Consider the following 16,355-nt stretch of genomic DNA (forward strand, 5'->3'; position numbering starts at 1 on the left):
TATCCAACCATCCCTAAAAAGCGACGGAGTTCACGGCGCATAGTGGGCACTGGAAAATTACAAATTGCCTCCACCTTTGACTCGACCGGAAGATTTGTCCACCACCCACAACTTTCCCAAGATAAGTCACAGTTGCTCGACCAAATTCACACTTTGCCAAATTGATAGTGAGGTTGGCACTCGACAGACGGTTGAATTAGGTCTCTAGTTGTTTTATATGCTCAGACCAAGACGTGCTATAAATAACCAAGTCATCCAAATACGCTTCGATGTTCTGCAAGCCTTCAATTACGCGGTTTACTAAACGTTGAAAAGTGGCCGGTGCGTTTCGAAGGCCGAAAGCCATTACGGTGTAATTTAGAAAACGATCCGGTGTAACGAACGCAGATATTTCCTTAGCACAGTCACTAAGGCCCACCTGCCAATAACCTCGGAGCAGATCAATTTTTGAAACAAAAACCGCATTCCCAACGCGATCCATGCAATCCTCCATACGAGGTAACGGATAACTATCAGGCTTGTTGAGATCATTTACACTTCTAAAATCAGTGCAAAATCGAAATGTGTTGTCAGATTTCTTTACAAGCAAACAGGGTGAACTCCATGGACTAGAGCTTGATTCAGCGATGTTATTTTCGAGCATGAAATTTACCTCTTATTGCATCTGTTCTCACTTTTCTGGACTTACCCGATAAGCATGCTGTTTTATTGGTAACGCGTCACCCACATCAATATCATGCTCAATTAAAGACGTACGGGTAGGAACATCTGAGAATAACTCAAGATGATTTTCAATAAGACCAACCACATCCGATCGTTCAGCAACTGTTAAATAGGAAAGATAAAAGTAATAATAATAATAATAATTCATTTTATTTATAAATGGCGCCTTTCTGGACACCCAAGGTCGCCTTACAGTAAGCATCATCAGACATGCTAAACAACTTAAACAAGTCAAGGTTTTGGACAATCTCAGAATTTTTTTGTCTTCCCCCCACTAACTCAGGAGCAGGAAACTCCACGTCTTCCTCCTCCAACAACACGCCGTCAGCAACAATGGGAGACAAAGGACTGATCAACGGATCAGCACTGGACAGCGCACGGTGATCAGGAATTTCAGCACCTGATAGTGCACGGTGATCAGGAATTTCAGCACCGGACAGCGCCTCGTCAGTCAACTGAGTCTCTGTGGGCAACACCAGGTCCAGGTCTCTTAGTTTGATCAGTAACTTGGAAGGTATGACAGTGTTGAATCCTGAGCTGAAGTCCACAAACAGCATTCGTGCATAAGTGTTTTAATTGTACAGGTGTGTGAGTACAGAGTGCAGTGCTATAGAGACTGCATCCTCTGTGCTCCTGTTGCCACGGTAAGCAAACTGATGTGGGTCCAGTGTGGATGGCAGAGAGTCTTTAAGATGTGCCAGGACCAACCGCTCGAAGCACTTCATGATGATGGGTGTAAGTACTAAAGAGCGGTAGTCATTCAGGCATGTTGGGCTGGAGTGTTTGGGCACTGGCACAATAGAGATGGCTTTAAAGCATGTTGGCACAGCTGCTAGGGTAAGCGACAGGTTGAAAATGTCTGTGAATACCCCAGCGAGCTGTTCTGCGCATACTTTGAGGACTTGCCCAGGAATACTGAATGGTCCAGCAGGCTTACGCACATTGATCCGACTCAGTGCGGTGTGTACTTCTGAGGAGGTGAGTGTGATAGATGAGTGGTCGGTGGAGGAAGTGATCCTGGTGTAGGGTTCTTTATTGTCTCTTTCAAAGCGGGCATAAAAGTAATTTAGCTCATTCAGGAAGGAGACGTCTGTGGCTGTGAACTGGCTGGGTGTGTAGTTGGTGATGGCCTGGATGCCCTGCCACATGCGCAAAAGATCAGAGTTGGAAAAGTGCTCATCTAGCTTTAGCTTGTAACAGTGCTTGGCCTTTTTGATGCCCCTCTTCAGATTAGCCCTGGAAGTGCTGTAGGCCTGTGCATCGCCTGATCTGAAGGCAGTGTTGCTTGCTTTCAGCAGGAGGCGCACCTCCTTGTTCATCCATGGCTTCTAATTCGGGTATGTAGTGATCTGTTTCTGGGTTGTAACACTGTCTATGGTGGTGTTGATATATTCCAGAACAGAGGAAGTGTAACTGTCAGTGTCTGTGTGAGAGCCATGTGTGGCCTGGGAAGCAAACATACCCCAGTCTGTGTGTTGAAACCTGTCCTGGAGTGTGAAGTCTACCCCCGCTGGCCACACTTTGATGGTCCACACTGATGGCTTCACACCATTGATGAGGGGTGAGTATTTGGGGGTAAGGAACAAAGAAAGGTGATCTGACTGACCCAGGTGGGGGAGGGGGGTCACAGCATAGGCTTCAGCCATCTTTGTGTAAACATAGTCTAATGTTTTAGAGCAAAAACAAGACCTAAACAACAGAATAGTTACTAGTAACTATTAAAATTAGTACTAGTAACTAATAAATAAAAACAATATATTTAATAAGTACTATCTAAGGAATAAGTACTAGTATCTAATAAAATAAACGTGTCTAATGAGTAAGCACTAGAATATTTTGAAAACTCTAGTATTTAATTAATAGCACAAGTATTTCATTTAAAAGATATCTGAAAAATAAGCACAAGTAACATGAAAAAAGACACTAGTACAGCAGGGCTCAAAATTGCGACGATTTTGGTCGCATATGTGCCCGAAATTTTATCTATGCGACCTCAAAATATATTTGGGAGCATTTGTGCGAGTGCATGAATGTGTTGTGTGCGACCAGTTTTTACTGTGCAAAATGTTCACCACATGCGCAGATTCGGGAGACATTCATGCTGAATGCATCTCTGTGCTTGAAACGGGAAACGCAGCGCTCAGGAATGGTTTAAAACAGTTGTCATGTCAACTTGCTGCAGTAAACAAAGCCAAGTCCGTAATCCTTGCCCCGCCTTCGCGCTCTTCTTATTGGCCCACTGCTCTAGCACTGAAATATCAGCTGTCAATCACTCAGTTAATGCCTTCTGGCTTGGGATGACAGGGAGAGCTACTACCATGAAAAACTGTAAAGCGCTGAGGATGACAATGAAGATAACACTGACAGATTTTGTTTTAAAAACCATGGCATCTAAAGTTAAAAATGATGACACATCTTACTAGTGACCATGTGCTGAATGTTAATCCAACATCTACACTTTTCGATGAGTGGATAAAAGACTTCAATTGGCTTCAAGTCCCGCTGTAGGATGGAATTGTCAGGTAACTGTTTGCCACATCTAGCATGAGAACTTCTGTTTAATCCTTCTTTTAATCGCCAGATGCTGTCCGCCGTGCAAGTGGCAGCTATATTTATATGTAATTTAACACCACGTACACCTTGGCAAACGGGCTTACACTGAGTAAACTAATATCGCTACTCATGAAAAGACCGGTATTGCTATTAACATGACGTATGCATATAATAAGGTGAAGTACATGTCAAAAGCATCAGTGCAATATCAGACAGCACCCGTGAGAACAGCACAGTTATATCATTAACAGATTCAATCATTTCAAGCAGTAGGTGCAGGGCCGGTGGGTGCTCTGTGTATGTTTTGGACACTCAGTTATGTTATAAAAATGTATTTTCTTGAGATAACGGGACAAGACATTTTTTCCTCAAGCTTCCATTTATACTGTTGATTTCAAATGCAATTAATATGTTTGTATAAAACTTGTAGTAATGATGCTTATAATTGGTGGGTGCGACTACATTTTGGCTGATGCTCCTACATTTTTAAATTTAGGAGCGCCTGTGCTACCAAGCAAAAAGGTTAATTTCGAGCCCTTCTAATGGGTGACGCGGTGGCATAGTGGGTTGCACCTTACCTCACACAAGAAGTACAGGTGAATTGAGTATGATTAAATTGACTGTAGTGTATGAGTCTCTGAATAAGTGTGTGTGTTTCCCAGTGATGGGTTGTAGTTAAAAGGGCATCTGCTGTGTAAAACATATGCTGGATAAGTTGGCGGTTTATTCCACTGTGGCAACCACAGATCACAGTTTTTTTTTAGTTGTTTTGCCATAAATTTCAGAACACCTGTTATCAATTTTCAAAACTCAAAACATTCACTTCTTTCGACAAATCCAAAAGGCTTAATCTCAACAATGGCTAATAGTCACTTTTGCTGGGACTTGATTCCAGGGTCTCCTGTTTACAAGACAGCCACTTTGACCAACTAAGCCACAGCGCCAGACCGCTGTGAGAGGGGCTAATTGTTTAATCGAACAATTACTTTAGACATTACTTCACAACGCAGTTTCATTTAAGACAGTTGGGGGGGGGGGGGGGAGCGCAAAATTTACTATGCTTTCTACTCAGTTACTTTGCACATGCATAAAGAGGCTCTTGTAAAACAAATCCAAAAGGCTTGATCCCAACAATACGTGGCAGTTACTTTTCCCCAAAACCACAGGTTGCCTTCGAGTCATTCCTCAAGCCCACTAGGCCCTACACCATTTTCTAATCTCCCTTATTTAATTAAGCTCAATTAAGTCATCGGCTTCATTGTAGAGTACCCCTAGTATCTGAGCGAAACAGGATGGACAGATGCCTAAAATGTTAGAAACGCACCAGTCAGTGAAGAAAAAGAGCAAAGCTTGCGACTCTGGTGGGACTCGAACCCACAACCTTTGAATGGCTCAGCTCACAGCCTAGAAGTCCAATGCGCTATCCATTGCGCCACAGAGCCTGAACGCTCTGCTGTGAGATTGTAAATAAAATTAGGGACAGTTTACTCGCCGAAGTTGTGACTGAGTGGATGATTTGCTTCACTGAAAAGGTGTGACGCTGTAGAAGATACAGAAAAAAGTCAACTCTGTTAAGGTGGGGTTGATTAAACATACAGAAAAAAGTCATCTCTGTTAAGGTGTGGTCGATTAAACAGACACAGGAAAACTTAACTGTAGAAGGCGAGTGTAAATATAAGAAGTGATTAGAAGTTGAGAATTGTAAAAAGCGCACATTTTATTTAATATAAATGTTTGTCGGTTGCGGTAGTAACTAACAGTTGAAATAAGCATAGTGTACAGATATTTAGCCGGCTGTATATAAGTGTATATGATATTCATTTAAATGTCATTTAAAATTGTGAAATCTCTGTAATTGGGAAAGTGCAAAAAGTTTGCAGGTGAAAATTTGATTGTTGGAGGAGGATAAATATATACATATTCTGATTGTGTATGTGCAGTAAATGCAACATACAGAAGTTCATATGTGTGTGTGTGAAAAACACTGTAAATTTGAGGAGGTGGAGGTGTGAAAAATACATAAGTAATTCGATTAAGAATGTGAGCAATATGGAAAATGTCCCAGACAAAATTAAAAACTCAATGGGACAAGTGGTAAATGATTGGAACTAAGAAGAAAAGAAGTGGCAAAGAAATGAGAAACAATATATGAGAAGCTTAAATGTGAAAATGAGTAGAGCAAGGACTGAACAGTAAAATTGGCTACAATTTTGAGAAACAGAGAATTTGAGTTTTACAAAGTTAATAACATAGCAAAAGGGGGGCATAACGATGTTGTGGCAGTAAGAAATGGAAAAAAATTAGTTGGAATTTGTAATGTGGCATGATTTTGGCATTTGTTGGAACGGCTGTAGAAAGACAGATGAGGGGAGAAAAAAGAGGAAGTGCTCAGGCAGACAATCTTAGACAGACTTACAACAAAAAGGAAGTCAGAAAAAAGGAGCCACTCCTTTTCATGGGGAATAAGCAGTTGAAGTAGGGGCAGAAGAGAGTAAATTATATTAAAAGAGTATATAAAGTTGTTTTGATTAAATAATGATAGACTGTGATAAAATAATTAGGGATATATTATAAGTTACAAAATAAACAGATATTTCACAATGTGGTATAAAAAAGACAAGTGAAATAAAGTACCAATGAGAAATATGTTTAATATAGTTATATTGGTTGAAATGGAATTTGAAGCTATACGAATGAATATATTAATAAAGAAATGAATTTACTAAATAGAGGAGGATGACTAAAAGAATATAGACCAGTAGTTGTTAACTAGAACAATAAGAACAAATAAATTAATAATACTAATAGGAAAAATAAAGAGAAATTAAAATACAACATAAAGACCAGCTATTAAAGAAACATTAGAATAAATACATTAGAGGAAAAATGAGGAACATGACTTCGAGATGAGCTGTTAAACAGCAAAGAGATAAAATTGGCATAAGTCTCTGGTCGATGAAGAGAAAAATTAGAAGAAAATGTGACAGTTTAATATTGATCAACTGAAGAGTTAATGAGCAAATATGTAAGGAAGATAAAAAATATGGATAAGAAAAACTTAAAAGCTTAGAATTAAAGAAATCCAAGTTATGGTTTGATAGAAAAAAGAAAAAGATATGTTTAAAATATATTGAAATATGTCTGAAAAATGTTATATACATAGAGAGAGAGAAAGACAGAGACATTAAACCGATGAGATAGAAACTAGAAAAATAGTTGCACTTGTAACACTTTGAGGAAGTGACACTTTGAGGAACTGAGATTTGATGTAAGAGTACAAGATTGAGTTTAGGTGCAAAAACTAAATAGAATAATAATATTAGTAATAATAATGATTAATTTTTTTTTTTTTTGTTATGGCTTACACTGGCTCTTTTCATCTATGAAAGTCAGCTGCATAAGACTATCTAAGCCATCATCTAGGGTCAAAGAAAAATCATGGACACTTAGTGGATGTGGATGAACAAGATGAAGTGAGTTCAATTTCTCTATATTTAAAATGATAAACACCAAGAAAGAAATCGATAATTAAACATTGCATTTCAGATATAATAATATATACTAAACAAACATGAGGGGTCAAGGCCTAATATGAACCCTGAGATATAGCAATAATGTTGAACAATTATACCACATGGTAGGCCATGTCATAATTTGTGTTTTATGAATAATAACCCAACTGTGTCTTGTTTTTTAGTCTCCACCATCATAGTGCCCTACAGCTTTGCCTGCAGACTAAGCAGACTATAGTGCTGAGTGGATGGGAGTGAAGATGTCAAACTTTACTTAAAACTATTATTGGAGGTCAAATTGAGTTTAAAATTAATAACACCTGTCTCATTGGTTAGACTCTAGAATGTGGTCTCAATGGCTCACATGGTTCTTGAGTGCATGTTTCCCTAACATCAGCGATACCAAGTTCTGAAGGAAAACTGAGAAGGAGGTGGCAGTGGAGAAGAGCAGTAACTGGTCTCCATGAGACATTATTCCAAAGACGGGTAAGACTCTCGTTGGCCACCAGGAGCAACCTAAGCCAGGAATTTTGTCGCGGAAGACTAGGCACCTGTACAGGTAGGCAGGTGTTGAGTGAGATGGTTGTGGAGCGGAGCAGTGATGCTTGAAAGGCCTAGAGCATCTGAGTATGGAGGGGCACTGTGAAAGATCAGTGGTCTGCCTCAGAAATGTGGGCTCCTCCAAACCAGACTACAGCAAACTGCTAAATATGTCTGGAGATCAGACACTCAGAAAAAGGAACTTGTGGGTAAAGTAAGAGGCAGGGTGCTGTCAAGAACCATTTGAGACCATATGATGACTGGTAATATGAAAGAGACAGAATTTATTAAGGTTTTGTTATGAAAATAATAACTAAGAAAAAGACTTAAAGGAAAATATACAATGAATCTCTAAATGTATAATGTTGAAATGATATTTAACTATTTTTGCAAATTTTCATAGGTTTACTGATACAGGGCATGAACACGATATAGGAGGAAGTACAATGTATGGTGGTGACTAAAGAAGAAGAAACAACTATTGGTAACTGGAATCATTTGAATTATACATTTTGATGGAATTGATTATTTAAGTAAAGATTTACTAAAAGCAAAATATTATGTTGAATCATCTAAATTAAGATGGGATATTAAAAACTAGAAAAGGTTGGTATCAGAAAAAAAAATATTTATGCGTAAAGAAGAAATTTGAACATGAAAAATTGAACTCACGTCATCGGGTAAAAATTAACAGTTCTAATCTGATAAAAGAATTGAAACATAATGAGAGAGTTTAAGAAAACAGATTTTCTTTCACATGTAACCATGTGAAGAAGTTTAATGATGAAGTCAAAATACAGCTGAAAGAAACGGATGAGGAAATGTAGTGATTTTTAGTTAGCTTATAAAAGTATATAAAAAGTGTATGGGCAACTAGTTGAACCGAAATGACGTAAATTATTTTTATTCTTTTATTTTAGACATATTATTTTTTTATCTTTTATGTGAAGACATTCTTTATGTTTTTTTATCTTTTAATTTAAGAAATTTTTATGCTTTTTATCTTTTATTTTAAGACATTTGTATGTTTTTTTTTCGTAATATTTTATTTTAAGACATTTTAAGATTATTTTATTTTAATCATTTATTTTTATCATTATGAGTTTAAGATTCTTTTATTTGAAGAGGATTTTAAGATTCTTTTATTTGAACACATTTTTAAAGATTATTTTAGTTTGAGCCATTGTTGTTTTTAAATCTTTCATTTAAAGACACTAAGATTTTTATTTTAAGCCATTGTGGTTTTTGAGCCTTTTATTTGAAGAGATTCTTAAGATTTTTATTTTATTTTAATCACATTGTTGTGTTTTTGATTTTCCCATTTTAAGACATTCAGAAAAAAAAGGAATCTAGTTTAAATATGTTTGAATTTTGGTTTTAATAATTTGGTGACGAGTTTAAGTTGTTAGTTTAATAACATTGTTACGATTAAGTTCTGAATCTTTTATTTTAATAATTGTTGAGTTGAATCCTACTTTGAAGTTGTTGATTTTTCATTCTAAATCTCAATTGTAATTTTTGTGCTGTAATGAATTTAAAATGTTGAAATTCAGTTTGAACTATTCATGGGGATTATAATTTTAGTGGATTTCTAATTCCAATCACATGTGTTTTCACAGGTGTTGATCTTTGATCGTAATTATACAGTGGGACTTTTAATTAGAGCATATCTTTATGGGTGTGGATTTCCTTTTAATCAGATTTTTATTTTTTTATGTTGGAGTTTTTAAATTTTGTTTACATTTTTATTATTGTCATTCTTATTCTAATTTTGTTGGGGAAGAAGAAGAAAAAATTACCTAGTTTGATAAAGTGTATAAGAATGGAAATTTTTAATGATTGGTTAATTGGAAGTTAATAAGAGTGTTGGGAGTAATAAGCCTAAATATAGCAAATAAAATCCTTATTAAAAGAAGATATCGGAGTGACTTCAAGAGGAAAGAGACTGCACCACTGAAGAGGAGAACCAAGAGTGTAGAAATTATAAACTGAATCTAAAAAAGTTAAAGAAATTTAGTTGAAAGGGGTTATAGGCATCATCTAACATAATGAATGAGCACTATAATGTTAACGATTGTTTTGAATAAGAGGTAAAACAAAGATTTAGGCAAAGGCCTGCAGTAATGACAATGGAACATTTTTGTGGGGATTTGATTATCTGTTTTTGTTTTTCTCTGCTCCAGAGAGGAGCAGAAAAGGGGAATTGTTGGAGAAAAGGAATTTATTTTCATTACTTTTGTGTTTTTTTATTAGGAAAATGTTTAGACTAACAACAGATTAATCAATCTTTTCTATTGTATTATAAAACATCTTGACCAGACAAACTTCCTCTTTTTTACTGTGCTGCATACTTTTTAGAAGAACTGCTGACAAGTGGAAAAAGCAGAATAAGAATAAATTTAGGTTTGTTCCAGAACTATAGTCTAGACATGTCACAAGTTGTCATGATGCTTGTAGAAGTGTGAAATATATTAAAGATGCACGGAAGTGTTCAGTTCTGGTATGCAGAGAAAGGTTTCAGAAAGAGAAAGTAATGTCCAGGGGTTACAAAGGGCCAAGGGATTGCAGAATGACTGATAAGTGACGTTAAACCAAAACTCCACCTGTTAAGGTCAGTTGTGTATATATGCTGGAGTCAGGAAATATATGTTAGTTGCGAACATCTTGAATGTAATTCTTGTATTGCATTGGGGTAACGTAACCCAGAGCTCTGTCATCGAATTATTCATTTGTATCTAATAAATTACTAATATTTTTAGCATTGAAGAAAACCCTCTCCAGACCTTTTCTTATTGAACACGCATGGAATTGGCAAGATATTCCAACAGTAGAGCATGAGACTCTTAATCTCAGAGTCCTGGGTTCGAGCCCCACGTTGGGCGTTTCTGTTACTTTTCTCTCTCTCTCACAGCAAACTTACATTAGGATTCATATAGCAGACCTTTTGAGACAAAGTTACGCCTTTCTTCCACTGTAGGTGATCTTTCCTTAAGTCTCTGTGGCGCAATAGGTTAGCGCGTTGAAAGAGCTATGCATCAGCCCGGCTAGCTCAGTCGGTAGAGCATGAGACTCTTAATGTCAGGGTAGTGGGTTCGAACCCCAAGTTGGGTGTTTCTGTTACTTTTCTCTCTCTCTCTCAGCAAACTTGCATTAGGGTTCATATGGCAGACCTTTTGAAACAAAGTTCTGCCTTTCTACCACTGTAAGTGACCTCTTACTAAGTCTCTGTGGCGCAATCGGTTAGCGCGTTCGGCTGTTAACTGAAAGGTTGGAAGTTCAAGCCCCTCCAGGGACGAATTAGGCATTTTGCTGCCTTGCAACTGCTAACACGTGCACTGGGCATATATCCTGGGCCACATTCTGTCCAGTGTTACAAGATGAAATCAGGATTTAGCAGAAGATTCTCACGGGTAGGGAAGGTATTACTGAAAATGGTGTCTAGCTCATGAAAGAGCTTTGCATCAGCCCGGCTAGCTCAGTCGGTAGAGCATGAGACTCTTAATCTCAGAGTCGTGGGTTCGAGCCCCACGTTGGGCGTTTCTGTTACTTTTCTCTCTCTCTCTCAGCAAACTTTCATTAGGGTTTATATAGCAGACCTTTTGAAACAAAGTTCCGGCTTTCTACCACTGTAGGTGACCTTTCCCTAAGTCTCTGTGGCGCATTAGGTTAGCGCGTTCTGCTGTTAACTGAAAGGTTTGTGGTTCAAGCCCACCCAGAATCGTATTAGGCATTTTGCTGCCTTGCAACTGCTAACACATGCACTGGGCATAGATCCTGGGCCACATTCTGTCCAGCGTTACAAGATGAAATCAGGATTTAGCAAAAGATTGTCACGGGCAGGGAAGGTATTCCTGTAAACGGGGTCTAGCTCTTGAAAGGACTCCTCATCAGCTCGTCTAGATCAGTCGGTAGAGCATGAGACCCTTAATCTCAGGGTCGTGGGTTCGATCCCCACGCTGCGTGTTTCTGTTGCCTCTCTCTCAGCAAACTTTCATTAGGGTTTATATAGCAGACCTTTTGAAACAAAGTTCCGCTTTTCTACCACTGTAAGTGATGTCTTACTAAGTCTCTGTGGCGCAATCGGTTAGCGCGTTCGGCTGTTAACTGAAAGGTTGGTGGTTCAAGCCCACCCAGGGACGAATTTGGCATTTTGCTGCCTTGCAACTGCTAACACGTGCACTGGGCGTATATCCTGGGCCACATTCTGTCCAGTGTTACAAGATGAAATCAGGATTTAGCAGAAGATTGTCACGGGTAGCTCAGTCGGTAGAGCATGAGACTCTTAATCTCAGGGTCGTGGGTTAGAGCCCCACGTTGGGCGTTTCTGTTACTTTTCTCTCTCTCTCTCTGCAAACTTACATTAGGGTTCATATAGCAGACCTTTTGAAACAAAGTTCCGGGTTTCTACCACTGTAGGTGACCTTTCCCTAAGTCTCTGTGGCGCAATCGGTTAGCGCGTTCGGCTGTTAACTGAAAGGTTGGTGGTTCAAGCCCACCCAGGGACGAACTTGGCATTTTGCTGCCTTGCAACTGCTAACACGTGCACTGGGCATATATCCAGGGCCACATTTTGTCCAGCGTTACAAGATGAAATCAGTATTTAGCAGAAGCTTGTCACGGGTAGGGAAGGTATTACTGTAAACGGTGTCTAGCTCTTGAAAAAGTTCCTCATCAGCTCAGCTAGTTCAGTCAGTAGAGCATGAGACCCTTAATCTCAGAGTCGTGGGTTCGAGCCCCACGTTGCGTGTTTCTGTTGCCTCTCTCTCTCTCAGCAAACTTTTATTAGGGTTTATATAGCAGACCTTTTGAAACAAAGTTCTGCCTTTCTACCACTGTAAGTGACCTCTTACTAAGTCTCTGTGGCACAATCGGTTAGTGTGTTCGGCTGTTAACTGAAAGGTTGGAAGTTCAAGCCCCTCCAGGGACGAATTAGGCATTTTGCTGCCTTGCAACTGCTAACACGTGCACTGGGCATATATCCTGGGCCACATTCTGTCCAGTGTTACAAGATGAAATCAGGATTTAGCAGAAGATTGTCACGGGTAGGGAAGGTATTACTGAAAACGGTGTGTAGCTCATGAAAGAGCTTTGCATCAGCATGGCTAGCTCAGTCGGTAGAGCATGAGACTCTTAATCTCAGGGTTGTGGGTTCAAGCCCCACGTTGGGCGTTTCTGTTACTTTTCTCTCTCTCTCTCAGCAAACTTTCATTAGGGTTTATATAGCAGACCTTTTGAAACAAAGTTCCGGCTTTCTACCACTGTAGGTGACCTTTCCCTAAGTCTCCGTGGCGCATTAGGTTAGCGCGTTCTGCTGTTAACTGAAAGGTTTGTTGTTCAAGCCCACCCAGAATCGAATTAGGCATTTTGCTGCCTTGCAACTGCTAACACGTGCACTGGGCATAGATCCTGGGCCACATTCTGTCCAGCGTTACAAGATGAAATCAGGATTTAGCAGAAGATTGTCACGGGTAGGGAAGGTATTACTGTAAACGGTGTCTAGCTCCTGAAAGGACTCCTCATCAGCTCGTGTAGTTCAGTCGGTAGAGCATGAGACCCTTAATCTCAGGGTTGTGGGTTCGAGCCCCACGTTGCGTGTTTCTGTTGCCTCGCTCTCAGCAAACTTTCATTAGGGTTTATATAGCAGACCTTTTGAAACAAAGTTCCGCTTTTCTACCACTGTAAGTGCTCTCTTACTAAGTCTCTGTGGCGCAATCGGTTAGCGCGTTCGGCTGTTAACTGAAAGGTTGGTGGTTCAAGCCCACCCAGGGATGAACTAGGCATTTTGCTGCCTTGCAACTGCCAACACGTGCACTGGGCATATATCCTGGGCCACATTCTGTCCAGTGTTACAAGATGAAATCAGGATTTAGCAGAAGATTGTCACGGGTAGGGAAGGTATTACTGTAAACGGTGTCTAGCTCTTGAAAGAGCTCCTCATCAGCTCAGCTAGTTCAGTCAGTAGAGCATGAGACCCTTAATCTCAGGGTTGTGGGTTCGAGCCCCACGTTGCGTGTTTCTGTTGCCTCTCTCTCTCTCTCAGCAAACTTTCATTAGGGTTTATATAGCAGACCTTTAGAAACAAAATTCTGCCTTTCTACCACTGTAAGTGATCTCTTTCTAAGTCTCTGTGGCGCAATCGGTTCGCGCGTTCGGCTGTTAACTGAAAGGTTGGTGGTTCAAGCCCTCCCAGAATTGAATTAGGCATTTTGCTGCCTTGCAACTGCTAACACGTGCACTGGGCATAGATCCTGGGCCACATTCTGTCCAGCGTTACAAGATGAAATCAGGATTTAGCAGAAGATTGTCACGGGTAGGGAAGGTATTACTGTAAACAGTGTCTAGCTCTTGAAAGGACTCTTCATCAGCTCGTCTAGTTCAGTCGGTAGAGCACGAGACCCTTAATCACAGGGTTGTGGCTTCGAGCCCCACGTTGTGTGTTTCTGTTGCCTCTCTCTCTCTCAGCTAACTTTTATTAGGGTTCATATAGCAGACCTTTTGAAACAAAGTTCCGCCTTTCTACCACTGTAGGTGACTTCTTACTCAGTCTCTGTGGCGCAATAGGTTAGCGCGTTCGGCTGTTATCTGAAAGGTTGGTGGTTCAAGCCCACCCAGAGACGAACTAGGCATTTTGCTGCCTTGCAACTGCTAACACGTGCACTGGGCATATATCCTGGGCCACATTCTGTCCAGTGTTACAAGATGAAATCAGGATTTAGCAGAAGATTGTCACGGGTAGGGAAGGTATTACTGAAAACGGTGTCTAGCTCTTGAAAGAACTTTACATCAGCCCGGCTAGCTCAGGCGGAAGAGCATGAGACTCTTAATCTCAGGGTCGAGGGTTCGAGCTCCACGTTGGGCGTTTCTGTTACTTCTTTCTCTCTCAGCAAACTTGCATTAGGGTTCATATTGCAGACCTTTTGAAACAAAGTTCCGGCTTTCTACCACTGTAGGTGACCTTTCCCTAAGTCTCTGTGGCGCAATAGGTTAGCGCGTTCTGCTGTTAACTGAAAGGTTGGTGGTTCAAGCCCTCCCAGAATTGAGTTAGGCATTTTGCTGCCTTGCAACTGCTAACACGTGCACTGGGCATAGATCCTGGGCCACATTCTGTCCAGCGTTACAAGATGAAATCAGGATTTAGCAGAAGATTTTCACGGGTAGGGAAGGTATTCCTGTAAACGGTGTCTAGCTCTTGAAAGGACTCCTCATCAGCTCGTCTAGTTCAGTCGGTAGAGCATGAGACCCTTAATCTCAGGGTTGTGGGTTCGATCCCCACGTTGCGTGCTTCTGTTGCCTCTCTCTCAGCAAACTTTCATTAGGGTTTATATAGCAGACCTTTTGAAACAAAGTTCCGCTTTTCTACCACTGTAAGTGATCTCTTACTAAGTCTCTGTGGCGCAATCGGTTAGCGCGTTCGGCTGTTAACTGAAAGGTTGGTGGTTCAAGCCCACCCAGGGACGAACTTGTCATTTTGCTGCCTTGCAACTGCTAATACGTGCACTGGGCATATATCCTGGGCCAAATTCTGTCCAGTGTTACAAGATGAAATCAGGATTTAGCAGAAGATTGTCATGGGTAGGGAAGGTATTACTGTAAACGGTGTCTAGCTCTTGAAAGAGCTCCTCATCAGCTCAGCTAGTTCAGTCAGTAGAGCATGAGACCCTTAATCTCAGGGTCGTGGGTTCGAGCCCCACGTTGCGTGTTTCTGTTGCCTCTCTCTCTCTCTCAGCAAACTTTCATTAGGGTTTATATAGCAGACCTTTTGAAACAAAGTTCTGCCTTTCTACCACTGTAAGTGACCTCTTACTAAGTCTCTGTGGCGCAATCGGTTAGTGCGTTCGGCTGTTAACTGAAAGGTTGGAAGTTCAAGCCCCTCCAGGGACGAATTAGGCATTTTGCTGCCTTGCAACTGCTAATACGTGCACTGGGCATATATCCTGGGCCACATTCTGTCCAGTGTTACAAGATGAAATCAGGATTTAGCAGAACATTGTCACGGGTAGGGAAGGTATTACTGAAAACTGTGTCTAGCTCTTGAAAAACCTTTACATCAGCCCGGCTAGCTCAGGCGGAAGAGCATGAGACTCTTAATCTCAGGGTCGAGGGTTCGAGCCCCAAGTTGGGCGTTTCTGTTACTTATCTCTCTCTCTCAGCAAACTTACATTAGGGTTCATATGGCAGACCTTTTGAAACAAAGTTCCGGCTTTCTACCACTGTAAGTGACCTCTTACTAAGTCTCTGTTGCGCAATCGGTTAGCGTGTTCGGCTGTTAACTGAAAGGTTGGTAGTTCAAGCCCACCCAGGGACGAATTAGGCATTTTGCTGCCTTGCAACTGCTAACACGTGCACTGGGCATATATCCTGGGCCAAATTCTGTCCAGTGTTACAAGATGAAATCAGGGTTTAGCAGAAGATTGTCACGGGTAGGGAAGGTATTACTGTAAACGGTGTCTAGCTCTTGAAAGAGCTCCTCATCAGCTCAGCTAGTTCAGTCAGTAGAGCATGAGACCCTTAATCTCAGGGTCGTGGGTTCGAGCCCCACGTTGTGCATTTCTGTTGCCTCTCTCTCTCTCTCTCAGCAAACTTTCATTAGGGTTTATATAGCAGACCTTTTGAAACAAAGTTCTGCCTTTCTACCACTGTAAGTGACCTCTTACTAAGTCTCTGTGGCGCAATCGGCTGTTAACTGAAAGGTTGGTGGTTCAAGCCCTCCCAGAATTGAGTTAGGCATTTTGCTGCCTTGCAACTGCTAACACGTGCACTGGGCATAGATCCTGGGCCACATTCTGTCCAGCATTACAAGATGAAATCAGGATTTAGCAGAAGATTGTCACGGGTAGGGAAGGTATTACTGTAAACGGTGTCTAGCTCTTGAAAGGACTCCTCATCAGCTCGTCTAGTTCAGTCGGTAGAGCACGAGACCCTTAATCACAGGGTTGTGGGTTTGAGCCCCACGTTGCGTGTTTCTGTTGCCTCTCTCTCTCAGCAAACTTTCATTAGGTTTTATATAGCAGACCTTTTGAAACAAAG

The 16,355-nt window shown here is 40.7% G+C and overlaps 4 non-coding genes across 4 annotated transcripts; 3 read left to right on the forward strand and 1 right to left on the reverse strand.

Annotated features, from left to right (window-relative positions):
• Nucleotides 1-4,629: 4,629 nt before the first annotated feature.
• Nucleotides 4,630-4,718, reverse strand: trnar-ucu (transfer RNA arginine (anticodon UCU)). The gene is given in 2 exon segments: nucleotides 4,630-4,665; nucleotides 4,682-4,718. It is a non-coding gene; the product is annotated as a tRNA-Arg (tRNA).
• A 6,675-nt stretch (nucleotides 4,719-11,393) lies between these two features.
• Nucleotides 11,394-11,467, forward strand: trnan-guu (transfer RNA asparagine (anticodon GUU)). Its single transcript has one exon. It is a non-coding gene; the product is annotated as a tRNA-Asn (tRNA).
• Nucleotides 11,468-11,759: 292 nt separating this feature from the next.
• Nucleotides 11,760-11,833, forward strand: trnan-guu (transfer RNA asparagine (anticodon GUU)). Its single transcript has one exon. It is a non-coding gene; the product is annotated as a tRNA-Asn (tRNA).
• A 2,878-nt stretch (nucleotides 11,834-14,711) lies between these two features.
• Nucleotides 14,712-14,785, forward strand: trnan-guu (transfer RNA asparagine (anticodon GUU)). Its single transcript has one exon. It is a non-coding gene; the product is annotated as a tRNA-Asn (tRNA).
• The last annotated feature ends 1,570 nt before the right edge of the window (nucleotides 14,786-16,355 follow it).

Source organism: Danio rerio, chromosome 4 (genome assembly GCF_052040795.2).
Source record: "Danio rerio strain M-AB ecotype USA chromosome 4, GRCz13ab, whole genome shotgun sequence".
Lineage (NCBI taxonomy): Eukaryota > Metazoa > Chordata > Actinopteri > Cypriniformes > Danionidae > Danio > Danio rerio.